Raw genomic sequence first — 13,877 nt, 5'->3', positions numbered from 1 at the left:
TAAGGCCCTTCATAAGTATCATAGCTTTTTCTGCATTTTTATGTTATCTGGAGGTGTCATTTATCGACTCCTCCCATTTCTTATTGGGGTTAGGCGTTTTATTGCCTTATCACATTGAATCATTCAAATTTTAGTAAATAATTTATTTCAAGTTGATTTATTTTAATTTCGAGTTTAAAATTAATTATCTGCCCAAGAATTAAAATGAAATCAAATGATGTAAGTAAGACATTCTGGCCAAAGGAAAAAAGATGTAAGTGCAAATATTTCTCGTAAATTCCATCATGTATGATGAAAACTCCAAAGCTTCTTCAACTTAATAGGATAAAAAAATGAAAATTTTAAATTTTATTGGGAAAAAAAAAATCAAAAACATCTATTCAGAAAAAAAAAATTTTAGGAATTTTTTTTTTAAATCTACATCTGTTCACAAAAAATTTAAATGCTTAGAAAAAAATTTCAAAATTAAATTTCAAATTTTTTGGAAAAAATAATTCAAAAATCCAAAGTTATTTTCAAATTTTTTTTTTTTGGAAAATATAACAAAAATCCATAGCCATTCAAAAAATAAAAAAAATGGGGAAATTTTTTATCAAAAATCTACAGCTGTTTACAAAAAATTTAACTTTTTAAAAAAAGATTTCAGAAATTAAACTTCAAATATTAAATTTTTTAGAAAAAAATTCCAAATATTAAATTTTTTAGAAAAAAATTCCAGATATTAAATTATTTGGAAAAATAATTCAAAAATCTACAGCTATTTTCAAAAAAATTCAGAAATCCACAGCTATTCTCAAAAAATCTCAAAAATTAAATTTCAACTATTACTCTTTTTACAGTCCCCTCAGCCCACTCCTTGCGGACGCCACTGATAATACATATTTTATACATCTTCATACATGATATGAGGAAAAAAAGTTATATACTTGTTCCTGAAAAGTATTGAACTAGAACAAGTATTGTTTCCAATGAAAAAATATTATTATATGGTAGTTGTCTCTAGAAGTATCAGAAAATGAAAACAAAGTATAAGATATTTTCTTATTCTAGTAACGAGTACATTAATATGATTTCAACACCATCTGTAAGAAAAATACCGTAATGTATATAATATAGAAACCCAGTAATAGTGTTTTTTTTAAAGAACCATTAATAAATACAGGATGCAACTTTATTATCGTTACCTTATTTTAATCAATTATTAGGGCTAATGTAAATGTTTATGACGTCATTCCAAGCTGACGTATAAAAAGGCTTCTCCAATCAATTTTGGGGTTATTTCATATCAAAATGTCGAAGCAGGAGGTTAAACGAAGAAGGGTTATCGATTTGTTAGACACACAAATTTCAGCAGGGGAAATTTGTCGAATCGATGATGTCAAAAAGACCCCTGTTCTGCCAATTACGGGAAGAGAGTAACAAAATTGCAGCAATCGAGCATGAGGAAGGTTTTTGGGGTCCTTTCCAGCGATGGGGAAACAATCCTTCTCCATGTCAGGCCCGTAAGTCAACACTGATGGATATATCCGGGTACTTTGGGACTTAGTATAGCCCTGTATGACAGAAACTATCAGAATGAGGGATATTTATGGGACCAAGATGCAAACACAAGCCATAGAGGGTGAAAGTGAACAATGGTACAGGTAGAATTTTCAAAAAAACAGCTATTCACAAAAAAAAAAAATTATAAATATTAAATTTTTGGGAAAAAAAATTCAAAAATTAAATATTTTGGAATTTGTTTTTTATGAATTATTTTCTTTTTTTGATATTTGTAGTACGAGGCTACATCCCTCCAGTACACCCCCTGCCGATGTCCCTGATAAGACAGAGGCAACGGAAAGTCGATGGCATAAGTTCACAGTTTAAGGACTGCCAACTTAAAATTAAAGGTCTTTTTTTTTTGGAAGGAAGAAGCAAGGGACCCCTGTTTGTGTGATATGTAGTATGACGAAAAAGGAAAATTTGAAACGTTACCATATTATTATGTATGCAAAGAGGAGTCAAATTTTCTCCATTGGAAGTGAAAACACTCTAAGATAGAATAAATTTAATTCCCTTTAGTATACACTCCATCAGGGAGCAAAAAACATAAATGACTGCTTCTAAAGCTTCTCTCTGCATTGCGTGGATTATTAACAAGATTAAGATGCTTCTCGATAGTTGTGATCGACAGCATAGTTATAGCTGCACAGACAATGTTAACAGATGACAAGATATCCATTCAAAAGAAAAAGATTCCCTTGTCGAACGATATTAATTCACAGGGACTGAAACACTTGGTGAGGGCATAAAAGCGACTCTGATTGAAAGACTGAAAACTTGTCCCTTTGTATCGATGGATTTGTGGATAATAAGGACATATCACAAACGGCAATTTTCTTTCGACGTAAATAGTTAATCCAAGCGATTTTAACTTCTCGCGATGTTGCCAATGCAAGGAACTACAATGGATGAGGATATTATTAGAACAATCATAATAATGAAAACTTTCCTTGACAAAATTCAATTACTATGACAAAAATAACTTCATTTGTTAAAGATGGAGCACCATCTTTGAATAGTGAGGGATGGAGGTGTTGTTGAAGTTAAGTCAATATCTAGAGAACACTACATTAGACAGCCAAGCTTTTTCCCTCTAAAATATTCTTCAAATTGTCAATGTTACCTTTTAACATGCCCAAAATATATACTATGTTCGTCACTAATCACACCCATGTCTTCATTTTTACATTTTTTATATTCAAACCCCATAAGATTATTCGACTTTGTATTGAAGCATAAGAATCAGTTTAACAGAGAAGGATCACTTTCAGTACCTTATACCCAACATCCCTCCCTGGTGAGGAGCAAATGAGACTTATGTCTCATAATAGCCACATGAATCAAATCAAACAAGTAAATCAGAAATCAGCACTCTTCATCAAAGAGATGATATAGATTTCTTGGTACGTAGAATGGAATTCGACAAAAGATCTTGTTAAGTCCTCCATTCTTATCTAATGGCTTTATTAATTTAAATTATTTAGTTAATTTTCAAATGTTTTGATGAAACATCAACAAATAAAATTACAATAATTAATTCCTGAAAATTATTTTGATATATTGAAATGACGAATGTCAGCTTTAAGTAAAATGCTTAATGCTTATATTCGAACAATAATAGATAATAATCAATGAAATTCAATATAAAGTTTTAATTAGTCATTATACATTAATTACCGATCGGTGTTTTATTTGTAGCACCTACAAGTTTAACAGTTAATGTTGAACTTGTCTGTATATTTTGTCTTTGTACATAAACTGATCTAATCGTTTGATGACTAACTACGCTAGTATGTTTAAAAACATTATTGCATTATTGTTTAAGCTTACATAAATACATATAGGACTTTCAAAACAAGACAGTTTGGGATCCCTTTTATGTGTTATATGAGAACTTTGTTGAAATACATTCAGTTTAAGTTAGTAATTCTACGTGGCGTGTTCCTTCATACATAGGTATATATGTATGTAGCCAAATTTAATCAAATATTCTCCATTACGTTTTCATTTCCTAATTACCTTTAGCCCCATTTAAAAGATATCGTATATTTCAGTTCATTATCTTATATATTACATTTGAGAAACTGAAATCCAACAGAACAAAAGGATTGCCAGACAAATATAGGTATAATCTAGAATTTTTGGCCGTTCATTTTTATAATTGCATAATACAGTATGCCTTAGCAAAAATCCAACATGCATTAAAATTTAAGTAAATGCCAAATAAATTTACGTACGCCAATGAAATAACATTATTGGAAAGAATAGTTTTAAGACCTTCCTTTTTACATCATATAATTATAGACAATGTCAGTTTCGTGATGTTGTCGATGAAACGTATTTGATTTGCTCCACGCGGGAGCTCCTGTTTGTGAGGTGGTCTAGATTGTAAAAGTGAACAGGTTCACAGTTATGAGGATCAGGAAGGTGTTTGAGACTGATGGAAACGTTGAGGGCGTCCCCAGGGTCAATGTCACCATGCATACTACCTCTGTCATGATGCTGGGATTCGTGGCCTCGCATAGAAAGATAATTCGGGCACGTTTCCTAAAATCTACCATCACCACTTTCTCTTTCTAATTATTCTTCCTTTTTTTCTCTCTTTTTCTAGCTCTTTATGATTTTGTTAATGTTGTCCACTATGATGTATCTTTGCTCACGGACACCGTACATATTACATTCTGAATTATTAGAAAATCTATGTCATACTCATTGCTCATCCATGGGATATAAAATTTCAAAACAAAATCGTAATAACATCACGATTCACAAGTTACAGAGTTATACAAGGACTACTACAGAAAATGATTGGATGCTGAATCGAGCCAGTTGAAATACTATTTAATTAATTTATTATTTTTTTATTCTATTTTGTTGGATGTGGCAATAGGATAAAATATCATCTAAATATTCAATCATAAACCATTAAATAGATGATTAAAAATGTTTAGAATGTTTTTTTTCATTTCATTCTATTAAAGGAACATTTAAAACTTCTTCTTTAATATAATTTATAACATTTTGAGACCTATTTATATATTATATAGTATTTTTTATTTATTAAATTGATATTTTTTTAACAATGTATGCGAAAATAGGCATGATTTGTTAATATTCTTCTTCTTACTAAATAGGATATAATTCCCAATTATAACAAAAATCAAATTCAAAACGTAACTCGTATGTTAAATGCTTAATGTATTGATGAAGCTTGTTAGGATTTATAACTCGTAGACTCTTAATGTATAAATGTTTTTCCAAGTTTTTGATTGAATCCGTTTCAATATTGTTGCAACAACTCAAATCATGTTAATAAAAGACATAAACTAGATTGTCTAGTATAACGACAAACTTAAAGATACTCATGTTTAGTATAGTATAAAGCTTTTGGCGGTAGCATTGTCACTTATACACAAGCTAGTGGGTACAACTAAGCCATACTTTAAGAAGTATTGAATTATTTTATTTATTATATTGAATTATGTCATCTCAGGTCCATTTAATCCTTGGATTGTAAGGCTACTATGAAGTATTATAAGGTATTTACTGACAAAATAGTTGAATTTACTAGTCTTATAGTCTCTAATAGTCTCATGCTAAAGGTTTTTTTTCTTAATATGATGGGATTTTTGTGGTGGTAAAAAAGAGCTGGACTAGTAGTAGAAAATCTCATATCAAAGCCAGCCGTTTATTATTTCTTGAAAGGAGTGAAATCAAATTCTTGGGTTGTTCAAGTCATATGTGTCAGAAACATTTCACGTTAAGAAGTACTTAAGTTTACTCTAATGTTTACTCCATTTACTTTAATGAATTGAAGGAATTGTCAAACTGAAACAACATCTAACTCCAGATTTCATAAGTTACGAGTATCAAACATGGTCGTCGCCAAAAGACTATCATCTCTCCAGGAAGCTCACCAAGCACGGTGTTACATCGCTACCACAAAAATACTCAATGTAGTTTTTGTTGTCCATTTTGTTGTCAGCTGTCGATTCCCTTCTGTGACTAAATACATCATGGCTATTTCATTATTTATTATTTTTCATAAATAATCGAAATTATAAGTTATGAATACTTTGCCTCCGCTTCCAAAAGGATAGCAATACAATTTCTTGTTCATCCCTCATCACACATATATTAACGATCTTATTATTTCTAAGATAAATTTTGTTTATCATATACTATAGAAATACAAATGTATAGATTTGCATTTAAAAAAAGCATTATATTTAATAAAATACTATGTCGAATATTAATATTTTGTTATTTATATATGTAATTCATTTTAAAAATGTAGCGAAATAATATGACAATGATAGTCTGGGAGTACAAAAAAATTATCAGTAGGTGTGATTGACTTATTTGGCCAAATACCAAATGATTTCAAGCCTTTTTTCTGTTTCTTTTTGGTGGAAAGTCTGCGTGATAAAATAAGGCTAACAATGTGAAAGTCTTTGTCCATTAAATGAAGTATTTGTACTCACCCACTGGCCATAGAGAATGGATTAACTCACAATTCCCAATTTCCTGCCTTCGACATAACTAATAGTAATGCAACGGTAAAGTTCAAAATAGCCACATCGAAAGAAAACTCGCTATAAAGAGTTTTTCTAAAATAAGAACATTATAAAAACAATTGATAAAAAAAATCCCACCCTAATAAATTTGGATAAAAAGCTTGCTGTAATGTATGTCAGCCCCCTTATTCATATTTAAATATTTCATTTGATACTTGTTTTACAACTTTACAATAAAAAAACAAAAACAATATATATATATATATATATAATGAAACAGAAATAAGATATTTTTAAAAAACATCCTTAATTTTCGGAACTTTAAAATCGTGGAGCAACCTCTAAATGGTATTTTTTATTGTACTTGATCGGTACAACTCCATTTGACCAATTAAAGGAATATTAAAAAAGACAAAAAGGAACAAATTTGAAAAATTAAAATTTTGTGCTCACTACATATGGATTACACCCCCCCTCCTAATATATAGATATTATATAGTACTCATACACTCGAAAGTTATACATATAAAGATTCATATCTTCTAATAAAGTACTTATATCTAATCATCATATGAAAGTACTTGATTCAATTAAATCTAACTACATACTGTACCCATTATATAAGATGAAATACTCGTATTTTGATAAGAACTTAATACCTTCCTACTTAATTTTTAAACTTCTTCCCAACCTCCTAATAATATATTTAAGTATCTACTGCTGGCATAAATGAATAATTATAATATTCTTTAGTCATCTTGTCAAAAACACGTAGAAATAGTCGCTTCCATTCTTAATTGCCCATAAATCAAAAAAGTTTTTTTCTTTAGAAGTTATGAACACCACTAAAAATACATATGAAATTAAAAATTAAAAAGGTTTGGCTGAGTGTCTTTAATTTGATGTTTTAAATCTATGGCTTAAAAGTCTTCACGTGACATCATCATTATGAAGATTTGCCATCTATACGGATGTATTTAAAAGAAGTTGCTCTCCAAAGACAACCCTCAAAACTCAAAACACTCTCGAATTCTTTTTTTTATAGAGAGGAATGATTATAGAACATAATTAATGATGAAAATCCAGTGTAGAATGACATGTTAAAAAAAAGAAGCCAAAGATCAACATGATAACACTGACAATTTGAAGAATGTTTTAAAAGAGAGAAAGAACGTAATGGCGTTTCATTAGATTAGCTACAATCAGCTGTGACAAGAGAGGAAAGAAAAAGGAATATAAATAACGACATTTACTAGAATTACTCCGACGTCGATCCAGAATTCTACTTTGAGGAACACAAGGACATACAATTATAACTCCGCAAAAAATCCTCTGAGTTACACTCTCTCTTTTATGAGCCCACACAAGTGTTCAATCAGGTTTTGAATGTAATTGAATCTATTAAGGAAAGGATGTGAATTAGATAATTATGACAATTGCTTAAGCAAAAAAAGTTAATTTTCAGATTACCAATTGCAAAACAACAGGGCAGATAAAAATCATTTTTTTAGCACTTTCATCACTGACTACAAGAATCTTCTCTTGTTTACGCTCACCTGAATATTGGCTAAATTAACGCCTGAGAGAATGTCTTAAAATATAGTAATTTTAAGATTCACCATATCTCCTGATAGGTATTGCTGAAAGATAGAGTGGTATAATTTTTAAAATAGAAAGGAATAATTAACAGTGATCGGACGATTAAAAAAATCCTGATGCTATTTCGGATTTTTTAATATTTTAAATAATAGTTAAAAAATACAACTTTGCCATCAGGGGCGTCCACAGGATTATATATACATATATATATATATGTTATTTTTTTTTGAGGAAGGGGGTGGGGGATGCTTAGTTAATTTCAAAAAATAAATTTCCAATATTAAATTTTTTTGGAGAAAAATTCCAAAAATACATATTTTTTCACAGAAAATTAAATTTTTTGGGGAAAAATTGAAAAACTAAACTAAATTTCAAATATTGACATTTTTGAAAAAAAGTTTCAAATATTAAGCCTTCTATACAAAGTTAAAAATCACATAAAAACAACAGATTCCCCGTTTCCGATTAATCGTCCCATCACTAATAACAATGTCCAATACCAAAAATTTTACAAAAACAGTATATGTTCTATTTAATAGAGTTTAATCCCCTGATTCCAAATATGGCCGTATTTTTTCTCTCATAGCGTCGTAGCCTTCAGAAAAAGGACATACTTTTTTTTGTTATTTTTGGCCATTTTAAGCCCTCGGTGTTGAAGATAGGGATAAACTATTTTAATAAATTTTAAAACCGAATGTTAAAAAATTCTAAGACCACTTTTAAAATGTCTGCATCATACTTTTAACTCGAACTACCTTTGTTTAAAGTGGAATATAGGTGCTTTTTATTCAGAGACTCATAGCTTCAAAACGAATAGATTCCAAAAGTTTAAAAATATTGGAGAAAATAGCTGAAAGTATGAATTTTAATTTAAAAAAGAAGAACCTCTCCAAAAACACTTTATATTGTTGTCAATTTAAGATAAGGCCACCACAATATTTCTAGGAAAAACTCATTTTAGAATTGATTCTATAATAAAAGGTCATTAATATTCGTATGTCCCAGCTAGAAGAGATAGAAACAAAGACAGAGAAGAAGAAAAGAGATAGAAACAAAGACAGAGAAAAAGAAAAGGATTTGTTCCGAGGATCCCCCTTGAATGTCCGTTTTTTTGGAATCCTTCACTCACTACGGTTATGCAACGAGTCGTCTTGTGTCCATGAAGCTTGAAATAATTTATTTATACAGTTTAGACATGAGGCTAAATATTAAACAAATTTTATACAATATCTTTTCTTTTTCTCCTTTTACCCTTTTCTCTTTTTTGTTTGTATCTCATTTCTTCTTCTCTCTCTCTGTTTCTATCTCTTCTAGCTGGGGCATACGAATACTTATGGCTTTTTATTATAAAATCAATTCAAAATTAAGTTTTTTACTTGAAATATTGTCGTGGCCTTATCTTAAATTGACAACAATACAGAGCGTTTTTGGAGAGGCTCATTTTTTTAAATCAAAGTTCATACTTTCGGCTATCCAATGAGATTTTTTTAAACTTTTGGAATCTATTTGTCTTGAACTATGTGCTTCTGAATAAAAATAATCTATTTTCCACTTTAAAGAAAGATAATTCGAGTTAAAAGTATGCTGCAGACATTTTAAAGTGGTTTTAAAATGTTTAACATTCGGTTCTAAAATATATTAACATAATTTATCCCTATCTTAAACATCGAGGGACTAAAATCAAAAATTAACACTGTTGACATTACAATTTGAAGAATTTTTTGAAGGTGTTAGCTGTAATTAGCTGCCTTCAGTCATGAGAGAATTGAAAACAACAACAACATAAATCCTACTAAGTTTCTTTGAAAAATAAAAAGTCTGCACAGGTTGCAACTACAAAAAGCTTAGCTCTCGTCTACGGTCATAGTTTTTACAAATATAGACAAGAATTATCTTTAGTAAACCTTTCAACAAACCCACCAATGTTGCTATATACGAGGGTCGTTTGAAAAGTCCGTGTAAAGACCGAGAGATGAAACTACTGGTGCGTAATGAGGTTATGTTTAGTTAGTAGTATATCTTGGAAGAACACAAACAAACTTTCAGGCAGATTCGTTTAAATCGAGGAATTGGCCCAAAAGATTATGTTGACGACTGTCTTTTGAATTCGCAAGAATTTATCCTCATCGACTATCCGGAAAAGGGTAAAACTATTACAGGTGCGTATTATTCATCGTTATTGGACCATTTGAAAACTGAGTCGTAGGATAAACGCTCACGATTAGTCCACAAAAAAGTTTTTTCCCATAATGATTATGCACCAGCTTACACTTCAGGAGTTATGGTTCCAAATTTAGATACCCACAGCACTATCAATCTCACACACCTTCACTCCTCTATCATACATCCCCATATCATTGGATATCATGTATTTTATCGATGCTTTCTGGAGTAGTAACCTCAAACGTTCAGTATCACTTGTGCACATTTGGCCGATCTGAAAATTTTGAAACCAATTATAAACTCTTCTAATCGAAGGTGCAAAATCTCCATAATGTTTATGAGCTTCGGTTTAGTCTTCTGAGGCGTTTTGCCTTTTGTTAAGTATTGTTTAATCAACACACGAAATCATTTCCCTCATTTTTTTGAAAATCACTCCACTTCCTCGATTCAAAAGAATGCCAAACAGAAAGAAATAGACTGATCTGGTTGAGAGTTGGTGTGTGCTCTTCCAAGAGATGCTACTAAATAAACATAACTCGATATGCGCCAGTAGTGCCATCTCTCTGACTTTGAACGAACTTTTCAAACTACCCTCGCATAATCTAAGATTAATAAAACAACAACCCAGGTCTACAAAAAATATTAATATATTGATTTATTTTATTATCTTTATTCAAAAATTACAACTGCTGCATCTCTTCACTTGCCTAAGTTTCTATTGTAACTGTGATAAATTCAATTTTCTGTGTCTGTATTTTTATTCTCTCTTGATAACATTATATTTATATTGCGGTTTTAATAGATGAAAATGAGCAAATTGAATTTTAGCCTAACTTTTCGAGGTACTACATATCTTAATAGTATTTTGGTGAAAAAAATGAATAAATAAAATTGCCTGACCATTACAAGCCTTTAGATATGTAAAAGCTTCTCATCAAATACCCATTTTCAAGTTCAAAGGCATATGGAATTCTGTTTATGAAATCATTCGGTTAGTTTTATAAGAGCAATTACTTTTACTATTCTGTTTGAATTAATTGAATGGTGGACTGGCTGTGAAATATCTAGGATATTTCAAGGATTTATTGTTTTCAAATGAAGGTAAAGTTCCTTCATTTTTAGTACTAATTATTTGTATCAAACATTTGTGGATGTTGCTAAATGTAGGAAAAACTATATTAAATAGACGTCTAATAATTTAGTTAAATTGTTTTTGTCTACTAGAGTGTTGGCTTATGGCAGTAGTTCTCAAATGGGGGTATGCGTACACCTTGGGTACTTGGATGCACTCCAAGGGATACTTGAGATTTTAAAAGAACATTTTACAAGCGGTACATAAATTCAGGGGCTTATGCTGGAGGGACCGTAGCCCTTCCAAATTAAGGAATATTTGTTCCTGTACTAAAAAATTTAATTTAATTTTCTGTGAATAGCTATGGATTTTTACATTTTTCCCCAAAAAAGTTTCATTTTTTATGAAAAACTGTGAATGAATAAATAATAAACAAAACAGAGTAGCATGTGGTTCGAAGAGTGACTAATGGAACTCAAATCCTCGGTGTTGTATATATAGGACTGTGAGTTGATATCTCAAATGTATCTTAAGCCACATGATGAGAATCCTTGTAAGTGTATTAGAGGCTCCTTCAACGAATTTTTAAGTTGATCTTTTTAATATGATATAATGACATTTGAATATGTAACTTCATTTGTAATAATTGTCCTAAGTAGTATTTATCAATGAATATTAAAACTCTAGGTATATCTAATTTTTCTATTAATAATGAGAATACGGTAACAACTTTGTTAATTTGTAAAACATTTATTAACATAAATTCCTATCTCAGTGTTTAATTCCATCAATTAATTTAGTTAATGTATACATGATTGTACATATATACATATTTAATGACTACAGAAACTGCTCTAAAACATTTATTCGACACTTCATATAATTATCTAATCTGGTTAATTGCACTACGTATAGTTGGGGGCAACTCTATGGGAAGGTTTAAGGCTCTCAACTATTTCAGTTACCTTATATAATGGTATTGTATCTTAAATGTTGGTAAAACTGTTATAAAAGTGTATCTAAGTTTGAATTTAAATTTCAATTATTGAGAAATACAATCTTTTTTATTTTTCATAATGCTCATAAAATGACGAAAAGCATCAATGACATTTTTCCATTCCAATTCTAGATTGATCCAACTGTACTGAGCCTGAAATTTTGACCTTACATATGTCAATCATTTCCTCGTGCTCTCCTTTGACCCGATCTTTGAGTGCCGCCCCTCTTTCTCTCAGTGGTTTGGCTCCCCTCAGGCAACCGTCTTTTCTTCTGACCCTTAACCATTATATAGAATGTTAATTAATTAAGAAGTATAATAATGGAGAAGTGATTAGCACTTCTTCCTTTCGAATTGCTGTCGTGTTAAAGTACTTCAATGGTAAAGATTCGAAATACATTCATACCACATGCTACTGTGTTGTGTTTATATATTGATCTTTAATTAATATAATTTATAAAATGTCTAACTTTTGAGACCTTTCATATTTTTGTATCAATATTGCGGAATAATTTCATTTTTCCCACTCAACTTTATCCTTTAATGAACCTCTTATAGTATAGTTATTGAAGGTACATAACTAACTCCACTTGCTTTAGTTACGAATACATACTTATTTACTTCAATTTCATATGAATGGTATTCATGAGAAGGGTTGTAGAATATATGACCTGCTCGCCTACTAAATAAACAAACCGAAAATCCACATTGTAATTCTGAAAAAGCTACAATAATAAAGCTGCGATAAGAAGGAAAAGGAAATAAACAAGGACATTGGCACGAATTACTCCGATGTCGATACTTAATTCTACTCATAGTTTAACGAGGACTTACAATTATAACTCCGCAACAAATCTTCAGAGTTACTTTCCGTCTTTTATGAGGACATACAATTTCTCAATCCGGCTTTGCATATACCAATGATAGCTTGAGGGACTTTTGTTTATTTCCGTTCTCTCAAAACTGCTTTTAACTAATTTAATTTATACTACTCTCCTCTCGAACATTTTTGAAATTGTCATCGCTAACACTTTTATTTTTGAGTCTGTATCTATATATAGTGAGAGACCCAAAACTTTTTGTATTTTTCAATTACCATCTGATATCTTCAATTTGTAATTACAAGTAAATACAAATAAACGACAGCTGAAACAGAAATATATATGTTTTAGTGTAAAAATGTCAGAACAACAATCAAAAAGGCAACACATGTGGTATCTCCTGGCACTGCCAATGGCAGTGCCAGTTGGCATCTTCATCTGGACTGCCTGCAACATCAAAAAGTCAATTATACTCCCATACAGCAAAGAAGAAGCCAAACTTTTGCAGCAAGAATATGGCTAACTGCTACCATTCCTCCATACATCGATCCTCCAGCCCTGACCTCAAACCCCTGGACTTTGCAGTTTTGGGCATCTTAAAGAAGAATGTTTACGGCACCTGTCTTCCAGATTTGGGTTCGCTCCAAGCTACCATCAGGACAGTGCGGTACGATATGGACAATGACATCATTGTCAGGTGCTGCCAATTGGTTTACCGGCGTGTGGAGGTTGTTATTGTTTGTGAAGCAGGACATATTGAATAAAAAATGTAGCTTACTAGAATGAGTACTCGATAGTGCGCAACAGCTTCACCTAAAGTCATATTGAGTTCTATATCTCAGTTTGTTCCAAAGTTATGGTCGATTATGCATTTTAAGTTTTGTGTTAACTTAACTTTGTATGTATAATCTTCGTGTCAAGTTTGATCATAATCGATCTGTAACTTTTGCTGTAATCCTTATGAATAATAAACAAACAATCAGGGGGAAAACATAGCCTCTGTTCAATCGTTGGTGGAGGTAAATATAGTATTTAAACATACTGAGTGGTACATTAAAATCTGAACGCTTTGATTTTTAAACTTCAAGTAGATATAAATACTTCAATAACTATAGAATTTCAATAAAATTAATACCATATATAGATGTGTGTCTGAGCTTTCT

Source organism: Lepeophtheirus salmonis, chromosome 6 (assembly GCF_016086655.4).
Source record: "Lepeophtheirus salmonis chromosome 6, UVic_Lsal_1.4, whole genome shotgun sequence".
Classification (NCBI taxonomy): domain Eukaryota; kingdom Metazoa; phylum Arthropoda; class Copepoda; order Siphonostomatoida; family Caligidae; genus Lepeophtheirus; species Lepeophtheirus salmonis.
Note: the sequence above shows the minus strand (reverse complement) of the source record.